The sequence below is a fragment of the Molossus molossus genome, unplaced genomic scaffold (assembly GCF_014108415.1).
Source record: "Molossus molossus isolate mMolMol1 unplaced genomic scaffold, mMolMol1.p scaffold_m16_p_16, whole genome shotgun sequence".
NCBI classification, from domain to species: domain Eukaryota; kingdom Metazoa; phylum Chordata; class Mammalia; order Chiroptera; family Molossidae; genus Molossus; species Molossus molossus.
In genome coordinates this window covers 45,214,278-45,230,183 of record NW_023425351.1, presented here as the reverse complement: position 1 = coordinate 45,230,183, position 15,906 = coordinate 45,214,278, and the positions used below count along the sequence as shown (strand labels likewise).

General features: G+C 41.2%; 1 protein-coding gene across 3 annotated transcripts in view; it reads left to right on the top strand.

Annotated features, from left to right (window-relative positions):
- Positions 1 to 15,400: 15,400 nt before the first annotated feature.
- The window catches only part of NCALD (neurocalcin delta), a 163,466-nt gene continuing 162,960 nt past the window's right edge, over positions 15,401 to 15,906 (top strand). For all 3 annotated transcript variants that reach the window (XM_036263936.1, XM_036263938.1, XM_036263939.1), the window contains exon 1: positions 15,401 to 15,569. The gene's annotated coding sequence lies outside the window, so the exon portion shown is untranslated. The remainder of the gene's footprint in view (positions 15,570 to 15,906) is intronic.

Here is a 15,906-nt window from a genome sequence, read left to right as displayed (position 1 = left end):
AAAAATTCAATGCTAAAGTGTGGGCCATGCTTGGCACAGAGTAACTGTATATGACATGGGTGCCGTTAATAATAACAAGTAGAGCTGGGAAGGATTATAATTCCAAGCAAGGCAGTTTGGACATCGGAGGCTGAGAACAGGTACATAGAGCCAGGCGGAGATGGAGCTGGAGAAGGATGCAGGAGACCTTGCTAGAAGAGGACCTCCTCACCTCCTAGCAGGACACGAGTGCTGTCCAATATCTGCGCTGGCTTAGCCACAGGTGCCTAATCCCCTGATCAGTTGGCCTGCACAGGCGTTGTTGGTGTGGAAGCAGCCTGCTGGGCTACACATTATCACCATAGGGCAGAGGGGTAACAGCAGCTTCACCCCTTCTCGTAACGGTTTCCAAGTCTCTCTCTTCTACTTGGACTGTGTAGTCCTCAAAGCCAGGCTATGACAGTTCATTCCTGTTATCTGCAGGCCACTGTTGAGAGTACATGCTCAGTGCTTAGCTATCGGTAGAATAATTGAAAGGATACAAGTGCTAGTTTTGTTGTACTACTTCTTCTAACAACACAAGTGCTTATACTTGTGTTGTTAGAAGACTCAGTACAAGTGTGTGGACATATTTTCCCTGCAGTGCAAGAACATGATTCAGTCCAATGAAAGATGGAAACACTGTATTTTGTGGTTCTCTGGAGCAACATTGCTTGGGAGGTCACAGAAGAAAAAAGATATGACTTAGGAAATTTGCAACAACCTTGAAAATGCTGGTTGTTGCCCTGGCTGGGTGGTTCAGTTGGTTGGAGTATCATCCTGTGCACCTAAAAGGTGGCAGGTTCTATTCCCTATCAGGGCACATACCTAGGTTATGGGTTCGATCCCCAGTCGGGGAGTATATAGGAGACAATTGATAGATGTTTCTCTCTCTGTCTCCCCTCTCTCTCTAAAATCAATAAACATATCCTCAGGTGAGGATTTAAAAAAAAAACAATGACAAACAAACAAACAAATTGAAAAAACCCCACCATATGACACTGGAAGAGAAGTCTGTAAAATCAAGTCTGATGCCAAAAAAGGACGAGTGGGCAGACTGGATGGCTCACTGCAAATCCAGGCTCATGATTTCTCGCTTCTCTGAGCTTCTGTTCCATGCTATTTGGAGACAAACCTGTTCCCACCTTATTGGCCTTCTCCAAAGCAATGATTTTTTTAAAAAGTGTTTTCTTTCTATTCTTGTTTACACCTTGCCATCCCGCTGTTACAAGATTGGTCTCTCACGCCCTGCCTGGGGTGTTTTCTATTCTTATGTGGTTCAAAGTGCCAGGGGAGTCTTTGAGCTGCTCGATGGTGAAGAAGGGGAAGCCTAGCTGCCTGTGGACTCCCACGTGGCAAGGCCTCCCCCAGTGCAAGAGGCGCACAGCATTTGTGCACTTGTGACCAGCTGTGAAACAGTCAAGTACACGAAACGCATGTGGTGCATCTCGCTACGGAGGTACCATGCCAGGCGTGGCTCCTCACGTGAGCGATGCCTCCTTGGAAGTTGCCTGGAGTCACATGAAATGTGATTTCTTTCCAAAGGGGAGTGCTTGCCATGTTCTCTCGAGCACTGGGCTGGAAATGATATCCGGATGCCGCCTGCCTCCTGTCCTCACGTTGGCTGGTCTTTCTTCCCCCTCTCAGTGGTCTCTGTGCCTTGTGTTCCGGTGATGCACCTCCTGATCATAAGATCCTGGCGGCACCTGGGACAAGTGGGAACAGGACATTAGAAATAGTTCCTTCGCTTTCTTGAAGCATGGAATCCAGAAAGGTTTGAGCTGAAATTGCCTAAATTACCATTGTTTTCATCACAATGACAATGGCTCCTAGCACCGAGAGGAATGCCCCTTGGCAGAGTGGTGAAGCAGGCCAAGATTGGCCTGCCCTTCGATGCCTCTTCATGGCTTCATCCTTCCAAGGGCTCCTGAGCCCTACCTGCCCGCTAACCTCCTGGAAGTAACACCTTTCCCTGCCGCTGCTGCCTCTTGACCTCAGACCTTCCTCATCAGGAGACAGTGCTCAATATCAGGTTCCTTCTCTTGTGTGCTCATGTCCTCTTGGCAAAATTTCCAGTCCCCGTCATTATTCCTCTGGGGTGCCCACTGTGATATGAACATGGATGGTCTTGGGTCAAATGCCTGTGCTGGGTATACTCCTCTAGGGTGGAATGGATGTAATGAAAAGCACAACCCTCTAACCTCAGATGATCTGGGTTTAAAAAAATTTGTTTTTCTTTATTGATTTTGGAGAGAGAGACGGACAGAGACAGAAACATCAATGAGAGAGAACATTGATTGGCTGCCTCCTGAATGCCCCCCACTGGGGATTTGGCCTACAACCTGGGCATGTGCCCTGACCGGGAATTGAACCTGGGACCTCTTGGTGCATGGGTTGATGCTCAACCACTGAGCCACACTGGCTGGGCTGATCTGTTTTTGTTTTTTTTTTAATCCTCACCCAAGGACATTTTTGCATTTCAGGTAGAGTAGGAGGGACAGAGGGAGGAAGAGAGAGAGAGAGAAACATCCATGTGAGAGAGACACATCGACTGGTTACCACCCACGCAACCCCTACTGGGGCTGGGGACAAACTGCAACTGACATATGTGCCCTTAGCGGAAACTGAACCCGGGTCTCTCTGGACCACAGACCAATGCTCTGACTGCTGAGCCAAACCGGCCAGGGCTGATCTGGGTTTTTAATTCTAGTTTTACCACTTATTAGCTGATGACCTTAGGTTATGTTACTTAACCTTTCTGAATATGTTCTCATCCATATAATAGAATTGATGAGTCCATGCTAGCATGTCTTAAATATGAGACATTCCCAGGATTATTATAAAACTCAAATGAGATGAAGCCTTTGAAAGATCTTTATATATGAGAGGTTCTGTGCAAATGTAAGCTAGGAAGGCCAGGAAGTGTCTTAATCATCTTCAGAATGTTATCTTCTTGAGATGTAGCAGAAAGCTTCAGCCTGGCTTTACTGGTTCCTATACTTTCAGTGTGTGAGCCTGTATCCGCATCCATACAAAAGAACACAATCAAACCTCATGGGACTGTCATGAGCACTAAATTAAATGATGACCATAAAGTCTCTTAAGTTCCCTCCCACCTTAACATGTCCCTTCAGAAGTGACTCTAGAGAAAAGGGAACCCTTGTGCACTGTTGGTGGGATTGCAAATTGGTGCAGCCACTCTGGACAATAGTATGGAGGCTCCTCAAAAATTTTAAAGTGCAACTGCTTTATGACTCAGCGAGTCTACTTCTGGGTATATATTTGAGGAAACCCAAAATACTAATTAAAAGAATATACATATCCCTATGTTAATTGCAGCATTATTTACAATAGCCAAGCTATGGAAGCAACCCAAGTGCCCATCAGTAGACAAATGGATAAAAAAGTGGTACATATAAACAATGGAATATTATTCAGCTATATAAAAGAAAAATCTTACCATTTATGACAACATAGATGAACGTAGAGGGCATTATGCTAAGTGAGATAAGTCAGAGAAAGACAAATGCCATATGATTTCACTTACATGTGGACTCTAAAGAACAATATAAATGAACAAACAAAACAGAAATAGATCATAGATACAGAGAACAGACTGATGGTTGCCAGAGGGGAGGGAGGTAGGGGAATTGGGTAAAAAAGGTGACAGGATTAAGAATTATTACCAGTCTTAGTATTTACAAAATAGTCATGGGGATGTAAAGTATAGCATAGGAAATATAATCAATAATATTGAAATAACTATTTATGGTGCCAGGTGTGTACTTAAAATATCAGGGGGAACATTTTGTAAAGTACATGATTGTCTAACCACAATGCTCTACAGTTGAAACTAATACAAAATAATATTGAATGTAAACTGTAACTGAAAAGGGAAAGACATCCTGCAGTAAGCTGAAAAGAAATTAAAAGTGGAACTACCACATATGGCTAGACGAGGTGACTGGAGAGTCTGGTACAAGGGCTTCCGCCTGCTTCAGATCTACCTGTGTCTGGGGCAGATCCAGTAACTGAGCCGAACTTCAGCCGAGAGGAATGGTCTGTCCAAAGGTAACCCTAACTAGATGCATGTGGTCTCTGAAATGGGGATGGATGCTGGTAACGCAGAGGGTGGGGCTGCTTCTAAGGGGTGAGCAGGGAGGTGAGTGGGGCACTCACTTTGGCACAAAATTAAAGAGGATTCAATGCAACTCCATAATTGAAATTAATAACATATAAGTCAATATCTTTTACACATCAAAATCAGTGCAAAAGAAATGATGAACAAAATATCAACATTTTACCTAAAGGCAGGATTAGTAACAGTGCCAAGCAGAGCCACCCTGGAGCCTGGGGCAGAAGGAAAAATCGGAAACGGTGATCCTGGCCCCACCCTGGGGTGATGTCCACTGGGCTGGGAGGGAAGTCCCAGGGCGGCTTCAGGTCCCACTCCTCATTTCTCTCACTCACTCCGGGGTCCTGCGTTTGGCTTAAGTATAATTTGTGAGAAAAAAAAAAAGGCTATATCAAATGAAATCCAGATGTTCTTTCCAGTGAAGTGACTATAATAAAATATAATTTGGAAAGAAAACACGAAACTGGTTCATCAGACCCTCATTTCAGGTGGGGAGTTGGCGAGTGGTGACTGCAGGCCAGCTGCCTGTTTTTCAGGTACAGTTTTATGGGCACGCAGGCCCGCTTGTTTGTTTTTGTGTCATCTTTCGTGACACAGTGGCAGCACTGAGTACTTGCAACAGAGATCATATGTTTGGCAAAGCCCAAAATACTGACTGTCTGGCCTGCTGAGACCCCTGAGTTAGATTATGAAAGCACTCAGATGGATCCGCATGTGAGGCTGGCAGCACTTTGGAGTATATAGCTGTTTGGAGACGTATATAACAGAGCACTTGAGGACATTCACAGAGAATATTATAACCTCCCATGTGTAAGAAGTGGGAGAAATGGGGAAGAGGTCAGGGTTCAGAAAGTAAACCAAGAGAAGCAGCAGAGAGTGGGCGGGGTCAGCATCTGTCTTCCCTCCTGGGAGTCCTATCAGAGCTCAGCTGTGACTTGACATCACAGGATGTGACATGCTGAGAGCTTGACATCACCCATAGTTGGCAGAAAGCAAACAACAAACAGGTTTGTGAAAAAGTACGGTCATTTGCATTATTGCACAAATAATTTGTGGATTTAATTATTTTATCCTGCTAATGGGAGTAATTTAGAACTGTCTTCACTAACTCAGAAAGCATTTAGTGAGCACCTATTTGTGTAGAAACTGCAGGAGCTGCCCTCAGAGTAGTCTACGTGTGAGTCTGGGCAGAGACAGGAAGGCCCCGGACACAGTGTTCTGACGTGCCTGGAGTTTCCAGGGCATACAGGAGAGACCACAGGGGAATAAGAGGAGCAAGATCAGCTCATGGAAGGCCCTGGATGCTGGCTAGGGAGCCTGAACTTTTACCAGGAGCCAGTAGACAACTTCTTGATCAAGGAAGTAGCATGTCCATACTTGTGCTTTAATGAGGATATTAATTGAGGAGAGGTGGAGGGTGGATGAGAGCAGAGGTAGGGGGACAGATTAGTAGGCAGTTTTAATAGCCTGGTATGGTTTGTAGTCCTACAGAGATAACATGGCCTCGAGTTAGCAATATGCATGGAGACAGGGAGAAAGACATCGAACAGTGATGGCGAGGGTAAAATCAATCAAGATTATGCCAGTTGGTTCGTTAAGGGCTCCTGGATTTGAAGTTGAGGTGATTGGGAGGCTGGAGAAAGTATTAATAGAAATAGAGAAGCCAGGTAGCAAAGCAGGTTTGAGGGTCAAAATGATAATATCAGTTTTATATAAAATGAATGGAAGATTCTGTAAAATACCCAGGGGAAAACAGAGAAATGTATTGTGGGGGGTGGGGGTAGGGTGGGGGAGAGAATGGTGCCATAGATGAAGATTTAGGAATCATCTGAGAAAAGATAATTGTTGAAGTTGTGGGCATAGGAAAAAAATCTATAAGGGAGGACGTTAGAGAGAAGAGATGCGTGTTGAAGAAACAACTATGGGAATGTTGCCAGATAAAATACAAGACGCCCAGTTAAAATTGAACTTCAAATCAACAAAGAATCATTTTGAGGATAAGAATTTCTCATGCAGCATTTAGGACATGCTTATACTAACAACATTATCCATTGTTGATCTGAAATTCAAATTTAAGCTGATATTCTGTATTTTTACTTGCTAGGGCTGGGCAACTCTAGACTGTGGACATTGCCCGTAACTCTAGGATGGACAGAAGAGGAGACAGTGAGAGAGCCTGGACGGGAGAGAGGTGCCAGGAAAGCTAGGATATTGTATCATCATGGAATTAAAGGGCAGAGTGGGCTTCAAGAGGGCTGAGCAGAAAAGTAAGGGCCATTGCATTTGGCAACCTGGGAACCATTAGGGGCCTTGGAGAAAGCAGTTGGAGGCCTGGTTGCAATGGGTTAAGGAGTAAATAAGGTAAGGGAGAGGGAAATAATCAGTGTGCATCCTTTTAGGAAGTATAATGAGAAGAGGAGAGATGGGATGGCAAAGGGTGACAAAACAGAATGCAGGTCTGCAGGATGAGAGCCCAAGCCTGCTTTCCAGCTTCGGGGAAGGAGCCTTGAGAAGTGGCCTCCTGGAGATGGAAGAGGAACGATGGGGATGAGGGGTGCAGTGAGCTGGGGGTGGGGGTGGCAGGGAGAATCGGGACATAAATGGAGGCATTATGGTTGGAGGCTGCTCCCTCTTCCTCCAAGTAATGAAGGAAAGAGGGGAGATGGTAAAGATGTGGAGGTTTTCAGAGTAGGGGAGAGCAAGGAAGTCTCTACTTCCTTTTGCTGGCTGACCATGACATTGAGAGTGCGTTTTGGAGGAGGGACTAGGGGAGCAGGAGGGGAAGACGTGGGCTCAAAGTGTCCCGTTTGCTGATGGCATTGGACAGCTCTGACGAGAGTCAGAAGGTGTGTGTAATTCATTCAGGTGGCAACCATTTAGGCCCCTCGTGTTGTATCTTCTTCCAGCTCCAGCGATCCGTATCGATTCACAACATAATTAAATTGCTCACTGGGGAAAAGACAATGACAGGAACAGACTCGCACTCCTCCATTTTGATAAACTGGAAGACTCTGGCCACAAAAGGACAGGGCCATTTACCCGCCTCTAGTCCTATAAGAGGGGCAGCAGGGGTGCCCAGCAGATGGCATTTGGGGGACATGTGGAACTCGTAGTCTGTGAGTTCCTGTCTATACCATGCAGACTGTGTCATGTGGCATTAATGTGCCATGTCACACCCAGCATACCAGGGACTCCCAGATGGACAGGTGACACACACACTGATCCCAGCCACCCTCGGCTCTCTGGAAGCTCAAGCCAAAAGACAACCAGGCTATTCTGCAGAGGGAGAGGATGAGGTTGAGGAGCAAAGCAGCCTGCCATCTCTTAGCTGCTTTTTCTCATTTGCAGCGTAGGGAGGAAGCCATTTGCCAAGTTGCAGAAGCTTGAGAAAGCTGAGAATCAGAGTTATTTCAGGGAGGGGGTGGGCCGGTGCTGCCTACCTGGGGGAGCTCTTAGTGCCTCCGGAGAACATTAATGCTTCCAGCCCCTCTCCACAACCCTCTCTCGCTCCCTCTTCCTCGTCACAACACAGACACAAATGAAATTCCTAAAAGTAGACTACTTCTGCTTAGTTATTTTTAGTATTTGCTGTTGGTATTTATCAAGCTTTACAGTGTTTATTTGTCGTCCCTCCCATTTCTCTTCCTGTCTCTTTGTGCTGGGCTTGGGATACAAGGGGCACGTAACGAGCAGCTGGTGGCTTCACACAAATATCTCCTGGAGAGAGGAGACCGTGGCCCCTTAACATCAATCTCCCCGACTCCCAGCTTGAAGAGAGGAAAGATCTGCATCCCATTAGCTTTGGAGGGCAGCAGCAATGTTGGTGAAAGTGAATCCTTTCGAATATCTGGGTGACATTTAGTTAGGTCAAGGGCCCTGGTCAAGGAGCTGGGTTAGAGGATCCATACATGCACAGATGTTATAATACAGGCAAGATGGTCCGGAGGCCAAGCAAACAAGCAGAAAGCCAGAGGAGAGACAAAAGTAAAAATCCACGCCAGATTCAGGGAGCTGAGGGAGCGGAAGAGCTGAAGTAATATGAGGTGGGGTGGGGTTGAAAGGCCAGAGGAGGCAAGCTCTATAGCACTGTGGTAAGTTATGGTTCAATCTGAAACACGCTTGCTCCTGCCTCAACTGCCAGGCTGTCTCGTGCAGGCAGTCACACTGCCCTGGAGGGGACCCCAGGACACGCGCTCACACAGGGCAGCTGGCTGGAAGCAAGGCCAGTCCACAGGGGAGCTGCTGTCGTCTGCATGGCCGTTGGACCGCTTGCCTGCTTGTTAATGTATTCATGTATTAGGAAGCAGAAGAGGATTGTTTGCTTTTGTAGCTGGAAAAAAAAAAAAAAGATTTGGCTTAATTTTTGTGTTCTTCTTAAATTTTATTATCATTTTTAGATTCCTAGAAACTGAAAAATATAATAAATGAAGTAAAAGAAATTTAATGAATGCGCTCAACAATAAAATGGAGGGAACAGAGAAAAGACTCAGTGAACTTGTAGATAAAATAATAGAAACAACAGAGAACCCAATTCAAACAACAGAGAAAATAGACTGAAAATGGGAAAAATGAAAAGCACAAGGCCTCCTGGGACCTATGGGGAGATAAAAATTGTCTAGCGTGTGTATCATCAACATCCTGGAAGGGAGAGCGGACGAGGCTAAAACCGTCTCTGGAGAAACAATGACTGAAAGTTTTTCAAATCTGACAAAAGACACCGACCTATAGTGTCAAGAAGGTGAGTGAAAACCCAAACAGGATTAACCCAAAGAAATCCACACCGAGACACATAACAATCAAACTTCTAAAAAATAAAGGCAAAGAAAAAGCTCTTAAAAGCACCAAGAGGAAAATGAGAGCTCATCTATGAGAGGGAACAATCAGGAGGAGAGTGAATTTCTCCTCAGAAACCACGGAGGCCAAAGGAAGTGGCAGAATATTTTTTAGATGCTGAAAGAAAAGAGCTGTCAACCCAGAATTCTGAATCCAGTGAAAATATCCTTCAGGAAAGAGGAAGAAAATATGACATTTTCAGTTGAAGGAAAACTCAGAAATTTGTCATCAGCAGACTTATGTTAAAGAAATATCTAAAGGAAGTTCTGTAAACAAAGAAGAAGTTATGTAAGAGGGAATCTTGAAATACCAGGAGGAAAAAAGAATAATGCAAAGAGTAAAAATGGGAACAAATATAGGAAACTTTCCTTTTCTTAAGTTTTCTGAAGTATGTATGATGATTGAAGCAAAAATTGTAACACTGTCTTATGTGACTGTCAATGCATACAGAGAAAAGTATTTTATAAACGAGGGAGAGTAAAGGAATATAAAGTGAGGTAAGGATTTTACTTTAGTTTTTTCGAGAAAGTAGAGGAAAAGAGCAAAATGAACCCCAAACAAGTATAAGGAAAGACATAATGAAGAGCAGAGATCAATAATATTGAAATTTAAAAAAAAAATAGAGCCCTGGCTGGTTTGGCTCAGCGGTTGGAGCGTTGGCCTGCGGTCTGGAGAGACCCGGGTTCGGTTCCCGCTAAGGGCATGTACCTCGGTTGCAGTTTGTCCCCGGCCCTGGTTGGTTGTGCGGGTGGCAGCCACTCAATGTGTCCCTTCACATCGAAGTTTCTCTCTCTCTCTCTTCCTCTCTCTCCCTCCCAGTCTATCTGAACTAAAAATGGAAAAATGTCCTCGGGTGAGGATAAAAAAAAAAAAAAAAAAAATAGAGAAAATAGATCAAACAAAAAACGGATTCCTTGAAAAAATCAACAATTGATAAATCTCCAGCATCACTGACTAAAAAAAGAGAGAGAAGAAACAAATTACCAATATCTGGAATAAAAAAATGTGACATCACTACAGACTGGCAGACAGCAAAAGAATAACAACAGAATACTTATAAACAACTTTACTCAGCAAAGTCTCACAACTTACATGAAATGGAACAATTTACCAAAAAAGCACAAACTGCACAACTCACACAATATAAAACAGAATGTTTGAATAATCTAAGGAAATTGAATTAGTAATGTAAAAACTCTCCAAACAGAAAATTGCAGACCCAGAGAGTTTCACTGGGAAATTCTACCAAATATTTAAAGAAGAATTAACATTAATCCTATAAATCTCTTCCGGAAAGTAGAAGAGGAGGGAATACTTCCCAATTCATCTCGTACAGCTTTTCTGACCCCAAACTAGGAAAAGACAGACAACATGAGATAACTAGAGACGAATGCTTCTCATAAAGAGAGATGCAAAATTCCTTAACAAAATATTATCAAATGGCATTCAGCAACATATAAAAAAAATTATGTACCATAACAAAATAGTTTTTTTTTCTAGGCATGCCAAGCTCATTCAATATGAAAAGCAGTCAGTATAATCCACCATATAAACAAGTGTAAAAATTTGCAATTGCACTAATTGAAGCAGAAAAATCATTTAACAAAATTCAACACTCATTCATGATTTTAAAAAAAACCAAACAACCCACAAAAACCTCTTGGAAACATATGAATAGAGAGAAACTTCCTAAAATTGATGAAGAATATCTACAAAACACCTGCATCTATCAGCATACTGAACAGTGAAAGACAGAATCCCTTTCCTATCAGATAGCGAGCAAAGTAAGACTGCCCTCCCTCACCGCTCACATTCAGCACAGTACTAGAAAATCTACACAGTGCAATAAAGTGAGAAGAGACAGTAGAAGACATACAGATCAGAAAGGTAGAAATAAAACTGCTTTCTTTACAGATGACATGATGGTTTACTAGAAAACCCAGGGGACTCTACAAAAAAACCTTCCTAGAACTAATAAGTGAGTCCAGCTAGTTTGCAAAATATAAGCTAAACATAGGAAAATCTAGGTATTTCTATATACAGACAATGTATACATGGATATTGATGTTACTATATAATATTGCTTATAATTGCTAAGAAACATGAAATACTTATGTGTAAATTTAACAAAACATACAGAATTTGTATGTTGAAAACTGTAAAATGCCTATGAAAGGAATCAAAGAAGATCTAAATAAATGGAGAGACATACTGTGTTCATAAATTAGAAGGTTTGACGTAGTAAAGACATCAAATTCTCCTCTGATTGATATTCAGGTTTAATGTAATTATTATAAAAATTCCAAAGAGTTCTGTAGATATAGACAAGATTATTGTAAAAATTTACATGAAAAGGGAAAGAAACTAGAATGTTTAACATGATTTTGAAAGAGAAGAATGAAGTGGGAGGAATCCCTGTACCTGATTTCAAGATTTAGTATATAGCTACCATAATTAAGACTAGCTGGACTCAGCAGAGGGATAGACATACAGATCAGTGGAACAAAATAGAGAACCTGGAAATAGCCACATATTAGTACAGCCAACTGATTTTTGACAACCAACTAAAAGCAATTCAATGAAGGGAAGACTTTTTCTTTTCATCAAATGGTGCTGGAACATTTATGTATCTATAGGCAAAAACAAAAAAAATAACTTGTACAACTCAAAATGGATTATAGATCTAAATATGAAACATAAAGCTATAAAACTTTTAGAAGAAAACAAAGGAGAAAATCTTCAGGACCTATGGCTGCATAAAGAGTTCTTTAAAAATGACACCAAAAGCATGCCCTCTAAAATTTTTTTTTTAAATTAATAAAGTGGGCTTTATCCAAATTAAAAATGTTTGTTCTACTAAGGACTCTGTGAAGAGGATGAAAAGATAAGCTATAGACTGGTAGAAAATATTTACAAAACACCTACCTGCCAAAGGACTAATAACATCAACACTGTGTAAAGACTCAAAACTCAACAGTTAAAAAAGAAACAATTCTATTTGAGAATAAGCAAAAATCTATAAAAGACATTCTACTGAAAAGGACATATAGATGTCAAATGAGCACACAAAACGATTTAACACCACTAGCTATTAGAAAAGTGCAAATGAAGACTGGGATGCACTATCTCTCCACACCCATTGGAACAACTAAAATCAACAATAGCAATAACGCCATTTGCTGACAAGGATGCACAAAAACTGAATCTCTCATCCATCACTCTCCTGTGATTTATCCCAGAGAAATGAAAACATATCCACACAAAAACCTATATGCAATTTCTCCTAGAAGCTTTGCTTGTAATAGTCCCAAACAACTAAAATGTCCTACAATGAGAGGTCAAACAAACTGGGCACATTCAAGCCATGACTATTCAGCAATAAAAGAAAAAAATATTGATGGAATGCAACAACTCAGATGGAATAAAAAGACAGCAAACACCAAAAAACAAAAACCTACCAATATCAAAAGGTCACATACAATTGATTGACATTATAGAAATGACAAAATTATGAAGATGGAGAATAGTTTAGTAGTTTCCAGGGATAAGGGATGGGGGCAGAGGGGAAGGGTGTGCATGACTATACAGTGGTAGGAAGGAGTTCTGTGTGGCGAGAAACAGTTCTGTATCTTCATTACAGTGGTGGCTACATGAATCTTAATATGTGATTAAACGATTATAGAACTGTAAAAAACATATTACACATGGCTTTACTGAAACAAAAACATTTGTAGGTTTTGCTGTTCTTGAGCTTTATTTATTTAAAAATGTCGTCATTTGTATGTAGTTACCTGATGCTTGCTTTTTTCCATTCATTGTGTTTCTGAGGTTCACCTACATTGTTGCCTGCAGCTGTGATTCATTGGTTTTCCCTGTTGCCCAATATTTTATTGTATGAATGTAACTCAGTTTATTTGTTCTCCTGATGGTGGATATTTGTGTTAAATATAGCTTTTTGCTGTTTTGAATAAAGCTGTTATACACACTTTGTGTACATCTCCCAGTGCAAATAGACAAGAGTTTCTCTAGAGAATATCGGTAGGAGTGGATTTGCTCAATTAAAGGATATGTGAACATTCATCTTGATAAAATTCATAAGATAAGGTTAAATTGTTCCCCAGTGTTTATATCAGTTTATACTCTCACTGTCAGTTTAATTTGCACTTTCCTGATCACAAATGAGGTTGTTCATCTTTTCATATGTTCATTCACCATTTGTATTTTTCTTCTCTATGACAATGTGTCAGATCTGTTGCTCATTTTTCTTTTTGGTTGTCTTTTTCTTGCTGATTTGTAACATTTCTTTATAGAATCTGAATACTGGTCTTTCGTTGATTTTACGTGTTGCGAACTTGTATCAGATATTGGCATATCTTTTGTTTTCTTTTTGGTACTTTTGATAAACAGATCTTAATATGACAGTAGAAAAATTTACCAGTCTTTCCTTTTCTGATTAACACTTCTGTGCCTTAAGAATTCCTTTCCCATTTGGAGGTCAGAAAGAGGTTTTATATTTTCTTCTTCAAGTTTTAACATTTCGCTTTTCACAACTAAGTCCTTAATCCCTCTGGAATTGATTTTTGGCTATGACTCCTCATTGACTTTTGGCTCAGTAAATTACTCCAGCCTTCATGAGAGTTCTGTTGTCTTTTAATTCCCACTTCCCTGCCATGTATGGTTCTATGCTTGCTCTGTCTCCTCAAATTGTGTTTTTTTGCCTTTTGGTATGCCTGGTAGTTTTTTCTTGTTAGCCAGACATGCTGTACCGAATAAAAGGAATTCCTGTAAATAGATCTTCAGTGATGTGGTAGATAGCAAATGGAGGATCAAATGCAAGAGGTCTTTATACACTATAAAATATATTTCATGAACAATGTGAAAATACTCTGAACTATTTTTCCAGACAGAAAATCTAATGTTAATAGGAAGTTGGACTAAATGTAAAGACTTGGGTAATCAATATCTCTTGAACCTCAGCGCATTCTCTTTCAGACATTTTCAAATGACCACAGAGCTAGTGTTTCCATAGATACACACCCTCAAACACCAATCTTCAGATTCACATGATTGCTGAACATTGTTGTTGACATTTGATTTTCTCCCAATATCCCGCCACCCCCTTTCCCTTCCTCACAGTATCTTGAATGTCTTTCTATGTGATTTTTCTTGGCAATGAGTAAACTCTCACCTCCAGGGATAAACCTTGCTTACTTTAAAGCCATTCAGCCAAGTATGGCGGCTGGTCAGCAGTGGGCCGTCTGCGTGACCTCGGTCAGAGCTGGGACAGCCAGCATGCTCACCCTGTCCTCCTGGAGATGGATGTGTGGTCTTCAACGGCTTCACCTGTTACTTTTTGTATCATGAGGGAGGCAGCAGGAAGTTCAGGTCAGTCTACAGGGAACGCCTGTGCCAGGGGAACTGTGGAGAATCAAATGACATGATGTGCCTCTGGTTTCCCAAAGCCAAACCTACATCTGGGTGGTTTTCCCCACAGTTCATGAACCAAAAACATATTTGTTTTTGTTTTTTTATTTGTATAAGTGAGTTCAAGTCGGGTTTTCTGTTACTTATATTTAAAAGATTGCTGAATGTTAGTTTCTATATATATTTCAGGAAAACAAATTATGTATATTATTTTAATGTTATTTATTATTGACCTCACCGATTTGGCTTAGCAGTTAGAGTGTCGGCCCACGTACCAGAAAGTCCTGGGTTCGGTTCCCACTGAGGGCATGTACCTCAGTTGCAACTTGTCCCTGGCCCCAGTTGGGGTCATGTGGGTGGCAACCAGTTGATGTGTCTCTCTCACGCTAATGTTTCTCTCTCTCTCTTCCCCTCCCCCTCCCTTCTGCTCTGAAGATAAATGCAAAAATGTTCTTGGGTGAGGATTAAAATAATAATAATAATGTTATTTATTATTTTAAATAATGTATATATTTTAACAATACATTACTAAATATATTACATAGTTATGTATATGTGTGTGTATATATACGTATGTGTCTGTGTATATATATACACACACATATATGTAGACGCGTGTGTGTGTATATATATATATATACATATATATGTATGTGTGTGTGTGTGTATAAATGCATATGTGTATATATACATGAATTTATTCTCAAGTTTATAGTCCTTCCAGGATTAAGGCCACAAGGCCTAAATGTTACTAAGAATACCTATTTCTCCCTATAAAGAATTGCCTGCATGGTATCTGTCCAAAGATTTTAGACTGTGAAATGCTAGGACATGAGCCCTGCTCTTTGGGTACTGTCCCTATCACCCCCTGTGATACAAGACTCACCCCTGACTACTTTGAGCCACATAGACCAATTAGGCTGAACTATGTCAGTGTTCTTGTAGGTGTGTTTCCTGTTTCCTGTTTGCAAAGGCAACTACAGAAGAATGAAAAGTAACAGCCTTACATAAACTGCTGTACTGAGCTGTCAACTCTTCAAGTGAAATATTCATTAATTATGAGTGCTCTCAGTTGCAGGGCCATAGAACTGCTGGTGACAGACTTCTGCTGTGATACCGGGAAGGCTCTGGGACCCGGCACTCCGCCTGACTGCACACTGTGAGTTACTTTTTTAATCTTTCTGAGTGCCTGAGTTTTAAATTGTGTCCATTATTGCATCCTAGTTAAGTTGTTGTGTGTTTATATGTCTTGGTCTTCGGTAAACAGAAAATGCTAGTTTATATATATTAGTAAAGCTTTGTCATGCGGCATCCATTTCCATTTCTAGCTCTTGACAAATTCATGTTACTGAAGAGAACACTATATTCCCATGCTAAATTTTTAAAAAATTCTGTTCTCTTCTATGGTGACTCTGATGATATTAGAAACCTTACGTAAGTAGAAGAAATTTACTTACAGAACAAAACAAGATAGCAGATGATGAGGTAAAGCCTGT